General features: G+C 37.9%; 1 protein-coding gene across 2 annotated transcripts in view; it reads left to right on the top strand.

Annotated features, from left to right (window-relative positions):
- Positions 1-432: 432 nt before the first annotated feature.
- Positions 433-15,393, top strand: part of ccdc102a (coiled-coil domain containing 102A) — an 84,612-nt gene continuing 69,651 nt past the window's right edge. For both annotated transcript variants that reach the window (XM_073464830.1, XM_073464829.1), the window contains exon 1: positions 433-558. The gene's annotated coding sequence lies outside the window, so the exon portion shown is untranslated. The remainder of the gene's footprint in view (positions 559-15,393) is intronic.

Here is a 15,393-nt window from a genome sequence, read left to right on the forward strand (position 1 = left end):
TTTTGAAAGCAATTAACATACTTTCAGTTCTTTGTAATTGGGTTCACAGTTTACAACTCACTCTCACTATTTCGAATGAATAATAATCATTACAGAAAATGGGGATTTCTGTTATTTGCACATGCATTTGATGACAAATAAACGCTTCTGTGTGTTTTTTCTTCTGATAAAAGATACTTCATTGCTTTGTTCCGCAGCTGGAGCTCTCCTCCCGGTGCTGTAGTAGTTTCAAGTGGGAGGTCTTTCCTGAGCTAACCAATAAGCACACAGCTCTGTGTTGGGAACAGAATGTGATTGGCTCAAAGCAATAGGTTGTTGTCATATCGATAGTCGATTGGTCAGACGGGTTGTCCAAACGCTCGGGACCCGCCCCGTTTTCTGTCTCCAGTGGGGACGACGTTTTCCATCCAGAGCAGAGGAGAAAAAACCAGCAGAAAGAGAACAACCACCGGACGGAGGTCTGGCAGGAAAAAGGGGGAGACCTCAGTTACTTATCCGGGAGAAAAGCACATATTTCAGGAGGAGATAGGAGCGGTGTTCAGCGGTGCTTCCTTTACGGTACGTTCTCCTCTGCTTTTGTTGTCATAGTGGCTGATAGTTTGACTGAGTCCACTGCTTTGACACACACTGGTGTCAAATGACACCGAAATCAAAATCATGAGCTTCTTTTTTTCTTCCCATGTATATCGGCTTTTCAGGAAGGCCTACTAATGATCAAATGAGAGACCTATAGTGTACTGAGAAGGTTAGCTTTATCCATGATGTCTCCCGGTACAAACATTGTTCCCACAGTATATAGAGAAAGAGCACTGTGGAGTTCACACAGTGGGGCTTCATCATTTGCTCATTGACTTTTTGAAATGCCTGACTCTTGTTTTAAGTACCCGCAGTGCAAGTTCCGAAGAGAAGCCTGTAGCAGTGGTTCCCAAAGTGTGGAACCCCAGTGATAACCCTAAAATAATGAATATATGAAAATATATTGAGTATATGCATAAACTAATTTTGCATAAATTCTCATCAGCAACAGCTGTGACCAGAATGTCATCCATGAATGATACATTGACCCAAAGCTGCAGGAGAGAATGAAGGCAAAATGTGACCCGAGGATTGATTCCCACTTCGTGTAGAGCATCTCACTACACAACTGAATATGCCGTCTTTAATTCATGTAAATATGCTGAGGTGTAGTGTTCTTGGTTGTGGTGGCCTGGGATCAGCTTCATGTGAATTGTATCATGGAGGGTGGGCTGGCTTTGCCCCAGTTTGTGCCTCCAAGTGCATTCAAGTCAGAGTTAAGCATAGGTTTTTTAAAATTTTCTATTTATTTATTTAAGATTTTTTAGGATTTCTAACCTCTTTCTAAAGCTGTGACTCTTTTTATTTATTTATGCCTGCTTTGCTGGACGTGTGCCCAAACTAAAATGATTTACCATCAGTTATACTTATCCATATGATGGTTACGTAAACTACTTACTATTATGCACAAAAATGTGTGCATGCTTTTTCCCGTTGCATAAAACGAACAAGGAGTTGTTCAGTGACATCCTGGGTTTTTTCAGAGGTTATCATGAATGTAGAAATGTCAGAAAAATGGAGGCTCAGCTCTGTGACCTGAAGGAAGTGGTAATATGTAGGTGGCACAAAGTGGAATCTACAATTATTTTTTCCCCAACAGAAATGTGTCAGAAACACAATATTGAAAGCCGATAAAAAATGTCTTAAACTTGTATGTGATAGTTGTTGATTTTAGTGAGTTTTGTTGCCAATTGTATACTATTTATTCATTTTGAGTATTAGAAAATGAATCTTGTGATGTTGGGCTCTGATAGCTGGTTCCATTTCTGATCTGGGTCCCCATCTGTAAAACACGTGGACTTCGACTTTGATGTATAAAATTAAGCTGCTAATTAGGCCGTTATCTCAGTGTTTCAGAAGGATTTCAATGAACAGTTTGTGAACATTACAGATCTCTGAGTTTTCATCACAACTTCAGTTACTTTCAAATGTTGTAAGCTCAACATTTAGTAACTTTGATAATGGGTTAGAAAGGATTCAGATTTCAACTCAAACTTCAACCCTACAACTTTGCATTGTTACAATAATTCAGGCATGAAATCAGTGCTATATTAAAAAATGTGCAACGATACCTAACCTGTTACTTGATTAATCAAAATGTCAACTGACAGAAAATTGTTTTGAAACTATTTTGATAATGAATTAGTTGTCATTATTCAAACCAAAATAACAAAAATGTCCCAGTTCCACATAATAACTACTGAGTCTTTACCGCTTTCCTTCTTCTTGAATATCTTTGGATTATGGACTGCTGGTTGGATAAAACGAGCCTTACTTGTGGCTTATTGGATGTTATGGGAACCATTTTCTAAATTTTACAGACAGAATGTCTTATCTTCTAATCTGTAGCAAGTATCGTTGTATCGTGATATCATCGTTACCTTGGGCCATATGTTGCGATAGCATCGTGACGTGAGTTAGTCTGATTCCCACCCCTGTTAAATATACATTCCACTTGACCATATCATTGGGGGGAAAAAAACTTTTAATATTTGGGCTGACTTGTCCAAAGAGAATTCAGAACTACATGAGGAGGTCCTCTAAATGTTCTTGTCAGACCTCTGAATAAATACATTAACCTCCCTCTTCAGAACATTTCATCCAATCGAAAAAGATGAGATGTTTGTGCTGCATCCCAGCATCCAGAGAAAAGCATTTGTTTTTAGTTTATTTGGTGAAATATTCTGGGTGGTCTATGGCCTGATGAGTTAGAATAGATTAAGACTGTTGCTCAGCTAAACTGTGGTGAGTTTCAGAATGAGTTCCTAAACCCCAGCAGCCAGCAAACTAACAATCTTTGCTGTAGAGCTTGTGTATACAGTATTTGCAGTGACTGAGAGAAAGACTGGCACTTCAGCTGGAGTTAACCTGCTTCCTGGGTGATCTGATGTTTGCAGACAGAGCTCTGTGCAGCTGCTGAAATCATCCAAAATCATCCAAATCCTTTCTGTTTTTGAAGTGGTTACTTTTGCATCTGACCACTTTAAAAGAGTCACTGAATCATCTGCAAACAACCGCACAGAGGGATGAAAAATAAACTCAGCTTCCAGAAGAACAAAACAAACAGAAATTGATCTGGAGGCAGGAGGCTCAGGAACAGACGTTAAGGTTGTTTGAATCTGAATATTTGATAGGAAGGTGCTGGGGAATGTGGGGTTGTGAGGGGCATCCATGCATTTCTGATAGTGGCTGAATTGGTGTCCTGAGGTCTCACACAGCAGACAGCACCATCTGTTTTGCTGCCTGTAGCTGCCTGCTCTGTCGGTGTGATGGCACTACCAGCCTGCACTCTGCTGTCCCTTCACTTGTACCTCCATTGTCACCTCTGTCAAACACTCCTGGCCTCCATTTAACACAATTCAGTCTGCTTTATTGACCCTGAATGTTGAAAACAATATCCGTCCATCTCTCTTGTATAGACACACACACATACACTGACATATGGACGACGCACACACACACACACACACACACACACACACACACACACACACACACACACGCTGCAAACTGAAGGGTGACTTTTGTGTGTGGTTGTCATGGAAACAAAGAGTTCCTAAAGGCAAAAGAAAGAACAAGAGCCTTGTTTTTTCAATGTTCAGGGTTCATTTATTTGTCTTTCTACAATGCACAGCTGTAAAATGAAAGCAACTGTAAAGAAATGACCACAGCTTTGATAAAATGTTTGGTTCTCTAGTCTACACTGTGGTGTAGCAGTTTGATGTTAGTAGCCTGACAACAGCATGCTGCGCTTCTTCTTCTGTGTTTATTTGTGGATCCCAAACCAACTGTATACAGTAGGTGCATACCGCTACTTACTGTATCAGAGTGGAAAGATGCTGCGGTTGTTAGGTCCATCTGACTAATATCGGCTCTATTTATCAGCGATACTTTCATAGATAGATAATATAAATTTCTCAATATCAGGCTGATCATTTATTGGCCCACTATATGTTGTGCATTCCTAAATTCAAGTTGTAGTTCCCTCATGCTACTCACAAAACAAAAGTTATATAATTGGATGAATAAATCTTAAGTTATAAAAATAAACTTTTATTTATGATGAGTGTTGAGGATGAGTTCAAGGGTGTCACAGCTTGAAGAAAGCTGTTCTGTAGTCTGACGCCACGGCAACTGAAACTTCTGTATGATGTCGACAAAAATCCATATGGAAGTCTAAAACCTCCAGGTACATGTTTTTAAATGAAAAAACTAAATTCCCATAGGTTCACAGTAAAAAAAAAATTGACTGGCCTTTTTAAAAGTTTCTGGTAAATTCATCCATTTTCAGACAATGTAAAAATGAGAATTTAGATGAGTAAAACTGAAACTACATCATTTGATTCAAGTTCTCCTGAATCAAATGATTTAGGACACTTGCTGCTGACTGCTGGGATGGGGTAGGAAAAACAAAATGAATACAGGAGAGTCAGGCACCCTAAAGATTGCTCTAAGTCTTTGAAGGTTCAGCACTGATACAACAATGTAAAAAATACATTACAAGTAAAAGGCCCAGATTAAAAAAAGTACAGTTTTATCAGCAAAGTATCAAAGTAAAAGTACTTGTTCCACCAAAAATAGCCCCTGTGACTGATGGATTATTAATTACATAGTAAAAAATTGTAAATACTGACGCACCAGTGTGTAAGCAGAATTTGAAGCAGCTTGAACTGGAGCTTGTAGTTTCAATTATCTTACATGAAGCCTAGGCTAAACCTTGGGAGTCTGCGTTTCCATAAACTGTTTTGAGCGAATGAATAGGGCTACATTAAGCGTAATTTCACCAGAGGACGACACTGTGTAGGCTGTGTTGCTATGTCACGCGTGGATGTCGAAGTAAACAGAGGCTAGAGGTAAACAAACCAGGAGACAAAATGGAGAGAGGTCTTCTGGAATTACTTTCAATTGGGCAAGTTGTAATTGTTCATGCATGTCAGCTAGCATCGGCCATGCTGTCCGGAGACGACGAACAAATGCAGTGACGATAATGCAGGCATCAAACAGCGGAAACAGCTGATTAGTCATGTGAGTTGAATGTTCGCTACGTCAGAGTTTATTTGGCAAATCTGTTTCCATCAAACACTTTGCGCTTTAACTCTGTTTTGCACAAGACAAAAACCACCTGAAGCGAACGTACAACTTTTTTTGCAAATTAGAGGAAGTGTTTTCAAATTTTGCTGTTTCCATAAAATTTCTAATGAGATACTCTTTAAAATGCTTTATGGAAACATGGCTTGTGACACTTTAATGGCATGGTGCTATCCTTAGAGTTATTAGTTACCCATGTTATTGTCCTGCTATGTCAAAATTACTGCTGTGATAAAGGTATCTTGGGCCAAAATGTGGTTCCTACATTCATACTGTTGACAGAAACTTAAAATCTCACCTCCAGTTCTCACTGAAGAATATAAACCCTGTTGACCATGTCTCCTCACTTATTCAGACCTGTGACTTTCTGCTTTAGTTTTTCCACTGCAAAGCATTACTACAGCAAGTTGTTGCACCACGCTCATCTTGCTCATATCTGAGAGGAATCACGTGTGAGCCCAGCTTCAGTCTGCAGAGCAATGAAACCATGCCACCACTGCTGCACAGAGTAGTCTTCACTGTTTATTCAAATTTTATATTAAGTGTGTCCAGGGTTATCAGCAACACACCTGCCAAGTGTGAAGTAGATCAGATGAGTGGTTCTCAAGATATGCAAGTAACATACAGACAGAAAGATAGACAAAGATCATTTGCTTTATAGTTAGATAAATGACTAAAACAATTGATTATTAACATTGTTGTTGAATTTTATTATGTCAATTGACTGATCAACAAACTCATTTCAATAATGTAATTTAATCGAACTTAACCTGCACAGTAGAAGTTCTTTGGTAGGGCTGGTGTTGAACATCAGTACATTCTGAACACCGACCGGACTGTGTCCAGAAGACCAAGTATAAAACAGTGTTTAAGTATTTAAAGTAACGTCATACAGTCTGTCAGATGATTGGTCATACTTACTGGCTGTCTGATCAGCTGATTTGACATGAATTTAATATGTTTTTTATCATGTTATATTCAGATTTGGTGTATTTTAGAACAAAAGATGTAAGATGAAGTGTTTATATGTATCAAAAACTGTCAAATGTGGTATCGATTCAGTAACTGAAACATGAGCAATGGTTTCAACAGGGCTCAAGCTGAGGAACAGAGTTTCATCACTGCCTGAGAGGCCTTTCTATCATGTTAAGTATACAGTTGTGGGGGTAAACCCTGCTGTGTCCCCGTGTGAAATATTGGTCTGTTCTATCCAGAATGCGTTCTGTGTCAGTCTAGCAGACCTTTTGTTTGTCTGTCTTCCTGTGTGGAATATCAACATCCTCTCATTTGTCGCTCCACCCACTGAAACTCAGGCCAAACCAGAGCAAGCAAGTCCTTCTACCACCCCTGTCTGTCTGCTCCAACACACTCTCCATGTCTGTGGGAGAAGGAAGTGTATTTCCCTTACTATAAGGCCAGATTTGACTCTTGAGGACCGTAACACTGTGGTAAGAACGCTGTCATATTTGTTCTGGTGCAGTTGGTATGTAGCTGACAGCTTGTGTGCCAGGCTGACAGTGTACCTTCAGTCACTCTGGCAGCTCAAACACATTCCAATCCCCTCACACTGTTTACTTTCCTCCCAGCTTCTGATTTTTTACCTAGCTCTTTTTCTTTGTTTCTTTTTAAACTCTCCCTGTTCACTTGCTCTACCCTTTCTGTCCCTTAGTCTGTGCTTTCTCCGTCTATGTTTTTTTTTCTTCAGCTCAGTGCTGTCAGGCCTCTTGAAGGTCCTGGAAGTCAAGCTGTTGTCAGCATAAGGGCTGTAAGTGATTTACTGTGTAATCCGAACATCCCGAAGATGTCAGAAGACAGCTTCTTGAATGATGTCACCTTTGATCTTGCAGTCCATCCTGCACTCATTCACACTGACAGACACACACCATGATCTCTAAATGAGACTGTTATAGTACTCTATCTGTTTTATGCATTACATTGAAGTACTCATTTGTGTTTTGCTGTGAAATTCTTGTTTGTTTTTTTTCTGTTATTTTGAAATCCTTTTATTGAACTTTTCCAACATGTTAATTTATTTGCCACAAAGTTTTTTGCAAAGTAAGAGAGGAAAGACTTCCAGACTTTAAAGAATATTTGTACTGAGCCCCTTGTGGAGTATCTAAGTTTTTCAAGCCTTCCTCTACTTTCTACCCATATACAGTGTGATGGTGGTCAACACTAACTGCCTAGCCAGTAATGACAGAAAGGCAACAGCGTCACACTGTGCACCTGTAAGTGCAGACACTCCAGGAGCTATTCCAATAGTGTGATTTCTTGGTCTGGTTGTACCTCCTTACTACTGATGGTATAGAATGTTTCAAAGATGGCCGATCAGAACAAGACTTGGGCAGCTCCAAAACGTGCTTGCTTGGGCACAAAGTCACACACAAACAAGCAATCATTCAAAAATGCATATTCTTCCCAAAAAATGTAGGTAAAGAAATGTTCTGGTGACGCGCCCAGCCTACACACGTCTTCACATGGTGCTGCCTCAACCAGAAGTCAAAATTCTTGTTTTATATTCGCATGTCCTTTATTCCCACACAAACAGGATCAGGGCTTTAGCTTTGAATCCTGACCCTTTGAGCTGTGAGGCGACAGTGCTAACTTCTGATTCACGTTACACACTCAGTAGTGAAGCTGCTGTTAATTATACTTTGTGTAAAAGCATATTGTTTAACCCTGATATCTGACTGGTTGTATGATGGGCTATCAAACTCCAAACAGAAGCCGTAATGAGAGCTGCTGTGTGTGTAGGCAGAGTTTTGTTCTTAGAAGAAGTGTGTTTCCATCTGAGTGGAAGTGTGTGTTTGTGTGTGCCTATATTTAGCTGTGTTTGTATTGGACTTGGTGATTACGGCTGGCAGCAGAGTGTGAGTTAAAGCAAGCAGTGGAATGCCTTTGGCCTGCTCCTGTCACTGAAACTTAACTATGGGCTTTTCAAATGCTTTAAACTGTGCATGTGTGTGCGTGTGTGCGTGTGTTTGTTCAGGGCTTGTGCTACAAAAGTTTTTAGAGCGGCTTGGAGTTGTAACGTTTATTCATACCGCTAGCAGAAACACTGTTGGTTTGTCTGTTATTGTAAATTTGTTAGTTTAGTCTTTGCTTACACATTTTATGCATTTAGGTGTGTTTTTATTTGTTTGTTGAATTTGTTTCTGTGTGTGTGTGACAAATCATGAGAACATGACATTGACATGACATTTTTTGGGGATGCGTATGCATTTTTGAATGATTGCTTGCATTGTGTGTGTTTGCTTCTGACATTTCGCCCAAGCATGTTTGGACCTAAGATATAAGATAAAATAACATAAGATAGAACTTTATTAGTACCAAAGGAAATTGTTGTCATGCACACATACATTCTCTTCCCAACCTCCCTTAGCTAGGAAGAAGCCATAATTTAGCCTGTAACACAATCACAAATATTATAAACACACACACATTTAAACACAGCCTTCCTGTTTGGGTGGAACCACTGGATGACGTCATCTACTGCTTCTGGTGGCCTCTGGGTAATCTGTCTTCCAGATGTAGGGAGTAAGAACAGCAGATGACTATGCTGGGTGGAGTCTCAACCACATTTTTCTTAGGCCTAGTGTGGTTGAACACTCTTTGACACCAAGGGGCAGAACATTATACTTGAAGTCGCGCCCGAAATATTACCAGTATTTAGTGTATCCGAAATTTTATTTTTATTAGCAAGGTCACAACTAACAATTCATTTCATTATCAGTTAAGTCTACTATTATTTACTCAATTAATCATTTTGAATTGAAAACAAACTATGAAAAGTGCCCATCACAGTTGTCAAGGTGACATCATCAAATGTCTTGTTTTGTCTGACCAACAGTCCAAAATAGGGGTCTATCAGTGTGTTTTTCTCAGGGCCGACAACAATTATTAGTAATCAACCACATCGATAACAGATACCTTGAAACCAATATACATTTGACTGTCCCCCAGTCAGTTGGACCATCTCTTATTAATGAATTGATAATGATGAAGCTGCCCTTTAACAAGCAGTTGTTTTCTAAGTGTACTGCAGATTGTTTTGCATGATTCTTTTTTGGATGTACTCAATTTTAACTAACTTGTTAGGTTTGTGTACTGGTGTCTGTACCTGTCAAGGCTCCACACTGAAGCATTGCATTGCATTCTGTATTGAATTCTATATGCTCAGAAAAATGCAAACACAATTCACAATTCTTAACAGTGTGTGAAATGAGATATGAGGTGAGATTGTTTAGTCAACTACATTAATGAAGTTAAAGAAGGGCTGAGTGATTTTCTCCTTTATGTGCCATAAAAAACTTGTATCTGGTACCTACTGTAGATAAACAGTACTGTGTGTACCCCAGTGTGGTCAGCTTTAACACTCAGGATCTCTAACCCATTTCTGCTCCATAGCATGTCTTTAAAGTGCCTCTATCTTATCCCAATCTTTATGGCTGATCTAAACCATTTTAAGTACAGTATGTGGTCTGGTTCACTGGATTAAAGTGTAATCTGATTTTGGATAATTCAGCTATGTCAGTTAATTAATACAGGTGTAAATAAGCATAAAGGGGGGTTCACACTTCATGTGGTGACTATGTTGCTCTCTGGAGAGAGTAGATAAAAAGCTTCTTACTCTGTCTTTATTATATAATGATTAGGCAAATATCAAGCAAAAAAAAAAATCGCATTTCAACTAATCTAATGGGACACAAAATACAGTTTATAACATCATTCTGAGCAAACCAGGCACTCCCTAGTGGATGAGGAACACGCAAGATGAAGTATTAACTGTTGGTTTTAATAAGGCGTTAATATGACACAACATGACCTACATTGAATGCAGTTTGAATTATATTCAGATGACACAGTGCGAGTGTGATGTGAATGTTAACAGCAGGTGTGATGGAGAAGCTGTGTTTTCTGTGATGTACAGCTCAGGCTTGACCTTTATGCCTCACCTGCCTGAATGCTTAATTAACCTTAAAGCAGTGTGTAATAAGCAGTTCTTGAAAACACTTTAATTAGCTGTTTTGGTACTCTTTCCCATGTGGCGTTGTTGTAAACTAACTACTATTTGTGTAGAAGCTAACAGTTGTCTCTATTTTGATAGCCATTTGGGCTCATTACGTGACCTTTTACTACAAGCTGAGAGCAGTAGAAAACGGGTTGGTTTTAGCTGACTTCCTATGTTACTTTATGGTGTTTACAAGGTTCCTTGTTAGAACGATGTCAGCTGAAATTGCACCCTCTGTCCCCCGCCTAGCTGCAGTCTTTTAATGGACAGACTGTTAAACCAAAGAGTATGGTGGTCAAGGGTCAAAGGTCACTGTAACTTCCAAAAACACAATTTTGGTCATAACCTAAAAACAAAATGATGAAGAGATGACATTTTATGTCTGTGTATGGGTCAGTGACATATACACCAGAAAAAAGTGTTTTTTCAAAAACTTCAAATAACAGGCATAAAAATGATTGACTTTTGTTCTACTAACTCTCATCTTTATAGAAACATATGTTATTTTTAGATTTTCAATTGGAATCAGAATTTATGTGACAATTTGTTGTATTAGTGCCTAAAATCGTCATATGGTGTGACATGAAAATAATTGTATATAAAATGAAAATGGATTATACCTTTCTTAAGTTACTCACTTTATCAAAGTCCTTTATCATAACTAAAGTGTGATCCATTATAGTTTTGTGAAAATTAATTAAATTTGTGTATTATTTTCTAAATCATTGATCAATGTGAGACCTATGTCGTCAGTCTTTCAACGTATTTTCTATTTATTGTGACAAACCTTGCTATAAAATTATAAAAATATTTGTGACTCTTGCTCATACTATTTTCTATGTATTCCATGAACATTTTCACATTTTATCATTAATAAAGGTATGTTATTTTCACAATTTGGAATGTCACACAACATGATATAGTGTCACACCATATGATCATGTCGCCTTGTGTCTATGCAAAACATGTATTAACCTACCTATTGGTGAGTACTGATCACTCAATGGCAGGAAATATTAATTAGGGTTGAGATGAGATGAGATTCTCTGCATTTCATAACTGCGTTCCTCTTAGTTGCACTGCCTACAGTGTTCTAGTCCAATGATATTTTAGATATCATGTATTGCCAGGCTTCAAGAAATCTGCCCCAAGGCCTTTTGAATCAACAATGAAGGCACCCTCTAAAACCCTCCCTCAGATCTTCCTATTGGTCAGCGAATGGAAACAGACCGTTGTCGTTTACTTTTCTTTTCTTTGCCTCAGCAACTCCTCTCTCCTCGCAGGGTGTCATTATTTGCCTCAAGCTGACAAAAGAAAAGGGAATGTATGGTTTAAGACGAAGACAAAACATTGTTTAGACTTAAACAGCATTCTAAGGTTTCTGTGAAGGAGTCTGCTATGTCTGTCTGATAAACTAGAAATCTGTATCACTGAATAAAACTAAACTAAACTAAACACAATCTATTGTGGATAATTACAGCTTTTATGTGATGATGGATGCAAACAAATGTTTAAAAGGACAAAACATACATTTGACTTTGTTATTTATTGTTATATCTGCAGGAAATTACAATTCGTATCATATGGTGTGACAATCAAAATCATATGGCGTGACAGGCAGACAGGTCACACCATATGATAATGTGTCACACCATATTATGTTTTCTGCACTTAGCACAACCTTGAGTCTTGTAGCTACACATTAACATGCTAACAAGATGCTAGCTATAACAAAGCAACATAGATTTACATGTAATTATGACAACAAAAAAATAATTCTTTTGCATTTCTATGAAAAATGTGTCACACCAAAAGACATCTGGAAGTGGGACTTTTGTCAGAGTGCCAACAAAATCTGATTTATTGAAAACATAAAAATGATAACTCACCTCAGAAACCTGTCATGGTCTGGTATTAATAGTACTGAACAACCTTGCTGAAGAAGGACCTCTCATTCCCAAGGATGTCAAAACAGTTGCCCGTTGAAATATCCCAAAATAGTGTCACACCATATGATTTTGATTTGTGTGACAAAATCTTTTTGATCAGAACTGACTCAAAACATTATGCTTGGACTTTGAAAAGAGTAGCCTCACAAATAGACATCTGTATTATTTTTCTGTATTGTTTTGAGAATTTTTTGCATTTATTTTTCTTAGCTTTATTCAAGTTCTTACTTTGAGAAACAAGTGCTGGACAGTCACACCATATGAGTTTTGTTATGTTTGGTTGAAAATTCTGAAAAAATGAGTGATGAACTGTTTTAATGTTGAGTATGTTCACATAAAGCATAATTTTCTGCACAATATTGATAAGGTTTTTGACAAATATATTTTATATTTATACATGTTTGAAGACAGCAAAACTGCCATGTCACGTCACACACCCGTATGCTGCCATTTAATAGCATAAAATGTTCAGTGCTCCGTACATAGTCAGTCTAACAGAGATTTTAGTATGTAGATAAAACTTAGCATCATGGGTTTTCGATGAAGTTACACATATTCACTGTACTGTGATTAATACTAATGGAGTCCAGGACAACATTAGCCTGGCACCTGTACAGAACAGTGTAGGTTCCCTGAGACTGAGGGGATATCTGCCAATATTCTTCCATCACCTGTTTTTGTAGGTGTAGAAGGTTACAGCAGTACAGCGTGTGAGTGTGTGTGATTGTGAGAAAGAGATTAGTGCCAGACCCACATTCCCCCTTTTTGAAGTCCTTTAAGTCACTGCAAAAGCTCCCATGTGTCTGTGAGTTGCAGTATAAGCTTGTTTGGCTGATTTGCTTGCATTTAAAAAATGGTTTGATAGCCATTAAGGCCTGTTAACCCCCTCAATCCCTCCGGGCCTGGTTGCCCACTGAGCTTTGTGTCACACAGACTGTGAACTCTACTTCCCTGTGGGTAATGAATTAGAGCCAGATGGATTCCTGGTCATCTAAGGTTGTTCAGACATTATAAGACTAGAGCTCCAAAGCTCCTTAACCGGCTTGGCTGTTTGTCTCATCCACAGGCACCTACACTGTAAAATGACCATGATTCAGTCACATGCTTATTGGTTTTAGACTGAAAATAGTCTTAATTTGATTTAAAAAAAAAAAAAAAGCATTTGGTTTCATAGGATAGGACTTTTTACAAACTATTGTTATTGGCTGAACTTGGCTCCGATAATTGCTGGAGGAGTATGTCACTATTTTACATTTTACATTTCAGTTCTGCTGAAAATATCTAAATCCTCTTAATCTCCCTCTCCCTCTTAATCTAAAGTAAACAAATTGACACAGACAGCTAACTGCTGTACATTAACGTTAGATATCCAGCAGCCATACATGCGTAACAGATTTATTAATTAATGTCACGTTTTTTAAATGTAGACCAAGAGAGACTAACATTACATCAGAGGTATTTTGTTCATGAAGTAGTTCTTCACTCCATGAAATACCTTCCACTCATTACTCTGGCCATAGGGTTAGAAAATACGGGCTAACGTTAAATCTATGCGGTCCCGGGGTAACGTTAAACGTTGGAACAGCTGATTTTACCAGGGCCCAACAAGTGTGGCATTCAAGTCATATACGTTACGCTACTTATTACTGTACTTACCAATGTGGCGTTCTCTCTTCCAAATAATCCAGCCATGTAACTATCCATCCATCCATCCATTCATGAAATGAAATCGCACACTTACCCCAGGAATATGCATCAACATTAATGGTTTGCAAGAGTGGCATTTAACAATGTAACAGGACGCACAACAGAAGTAATCCTGGCCAGTTCAGCCACAGAACAGCTCATCGTCCATTGTAGATAGAACAGATTGCAACGATGTCATCCACTAAATCACACTTTTCCAGATCTTGTGTCTTGATATCAAACAGCTACTGCTAGCTTTTCAACTCAAATTAAAGACTCTGTCCTGCACATCTCTAAGGTTACTCTATTTTAACGTTGCAAAGCCTTAGTTTCACTATAACTTATCACCGAGAGGGTGAGAGGGCCCTAATGTTCAGTTCAACAGTTCAATAAAGTTAATACCAAATATTGTTCAATTTCAACAGTGTTACATTTGAAAAATGAATAAAAACATTTAAAATGTGAATATAGATGACTATGTTGTACCTGTCCAGCTTTCACCAAATGTATATATATGTATATATATGTATATATATGTATATATATATATATATATATATATATATATATATATATATATATATATATATATATATATGTATATGTATATGTATATATATGTATATATATGTATATGTATATGTATATATATGTATATATATGTATATGTATATGTATATATATGTATATATATGTATATGTATATGTATATATATGTATATGTATATATATGTATATATATGTATATATATATATATATATGTATATATATATGTATATATATATGTATATATATATATATATGTATATATATACATATATACAGGAGAAAGACAGAAATAAAACACACGCTTTAAACATAACTAAAAGCTTGCGAAAAAAGATATGTTTTTAGTTTGCTTTTAAAAGAGGACACTGTTGTAGCAGACCGTAGTTCATGTGGAAGAGAATTCCAGAGAGTAGGACCATAGTGGCTGAAAGCGCCATGAGCGGATTTGGAGTGGATTCTAGGTATAGTGAGGAGATCTTTATTTGATGATCTAAGGGATCTCTCTGGTATGTATTCAGTGAGCATGTCAGCAACATAGGAGGGAGCTAAGCCATTACAACATTTAAAAACAATAAGAAGTATTTTAAAATCAATTCTTTGTTTTACTGGGAGCCAATGAAGCTCAGTGTCGGTCTGATGGTGTTCACAGTCTAAACAGATCCTTCACTCATCAAATAAAAGAGAAATGTCCCACACATCAACCCACAAAGCAACGTTACAGGACCAAACAACAGTAATGTGGTAACTGGTAGTGTCTTTGGCAACTTATATATGAGGAAAGAAATACCGCATTCATATGTGGAAAAGCCTCTGTCATCCTGTCTGTCATACTGATTCTTCGTCACATTTCTGCCCGAAAATCAGCGCCTGTCCACTCCCCGGCAGCAGAGCCAGGCTGCTCATGCAGTTGAATAGCAGTGATTATGTGACGCGATTTAGAGCAAACTCCTTTAACTCACCATGTCTTTGTCACCTTCCACTATTGTGTTGTTGTATTTACTGTCTCTGGAAACTTGTATTGAAAAAAATCACTG

Source organism: Pagrus major, chromosome 4, assembly GCF_040436345.1.
Source record: "Pagrus major chromosome 4, Pma_NU_1.0".
In the NCBI taxonomy this organism is placed as follows: domain Eukaryota; kingdom Metazoa; phylum Chordata; class Actinopteri; order Spariformes; family Sparidae; genus Pagrus; species Pagrus major.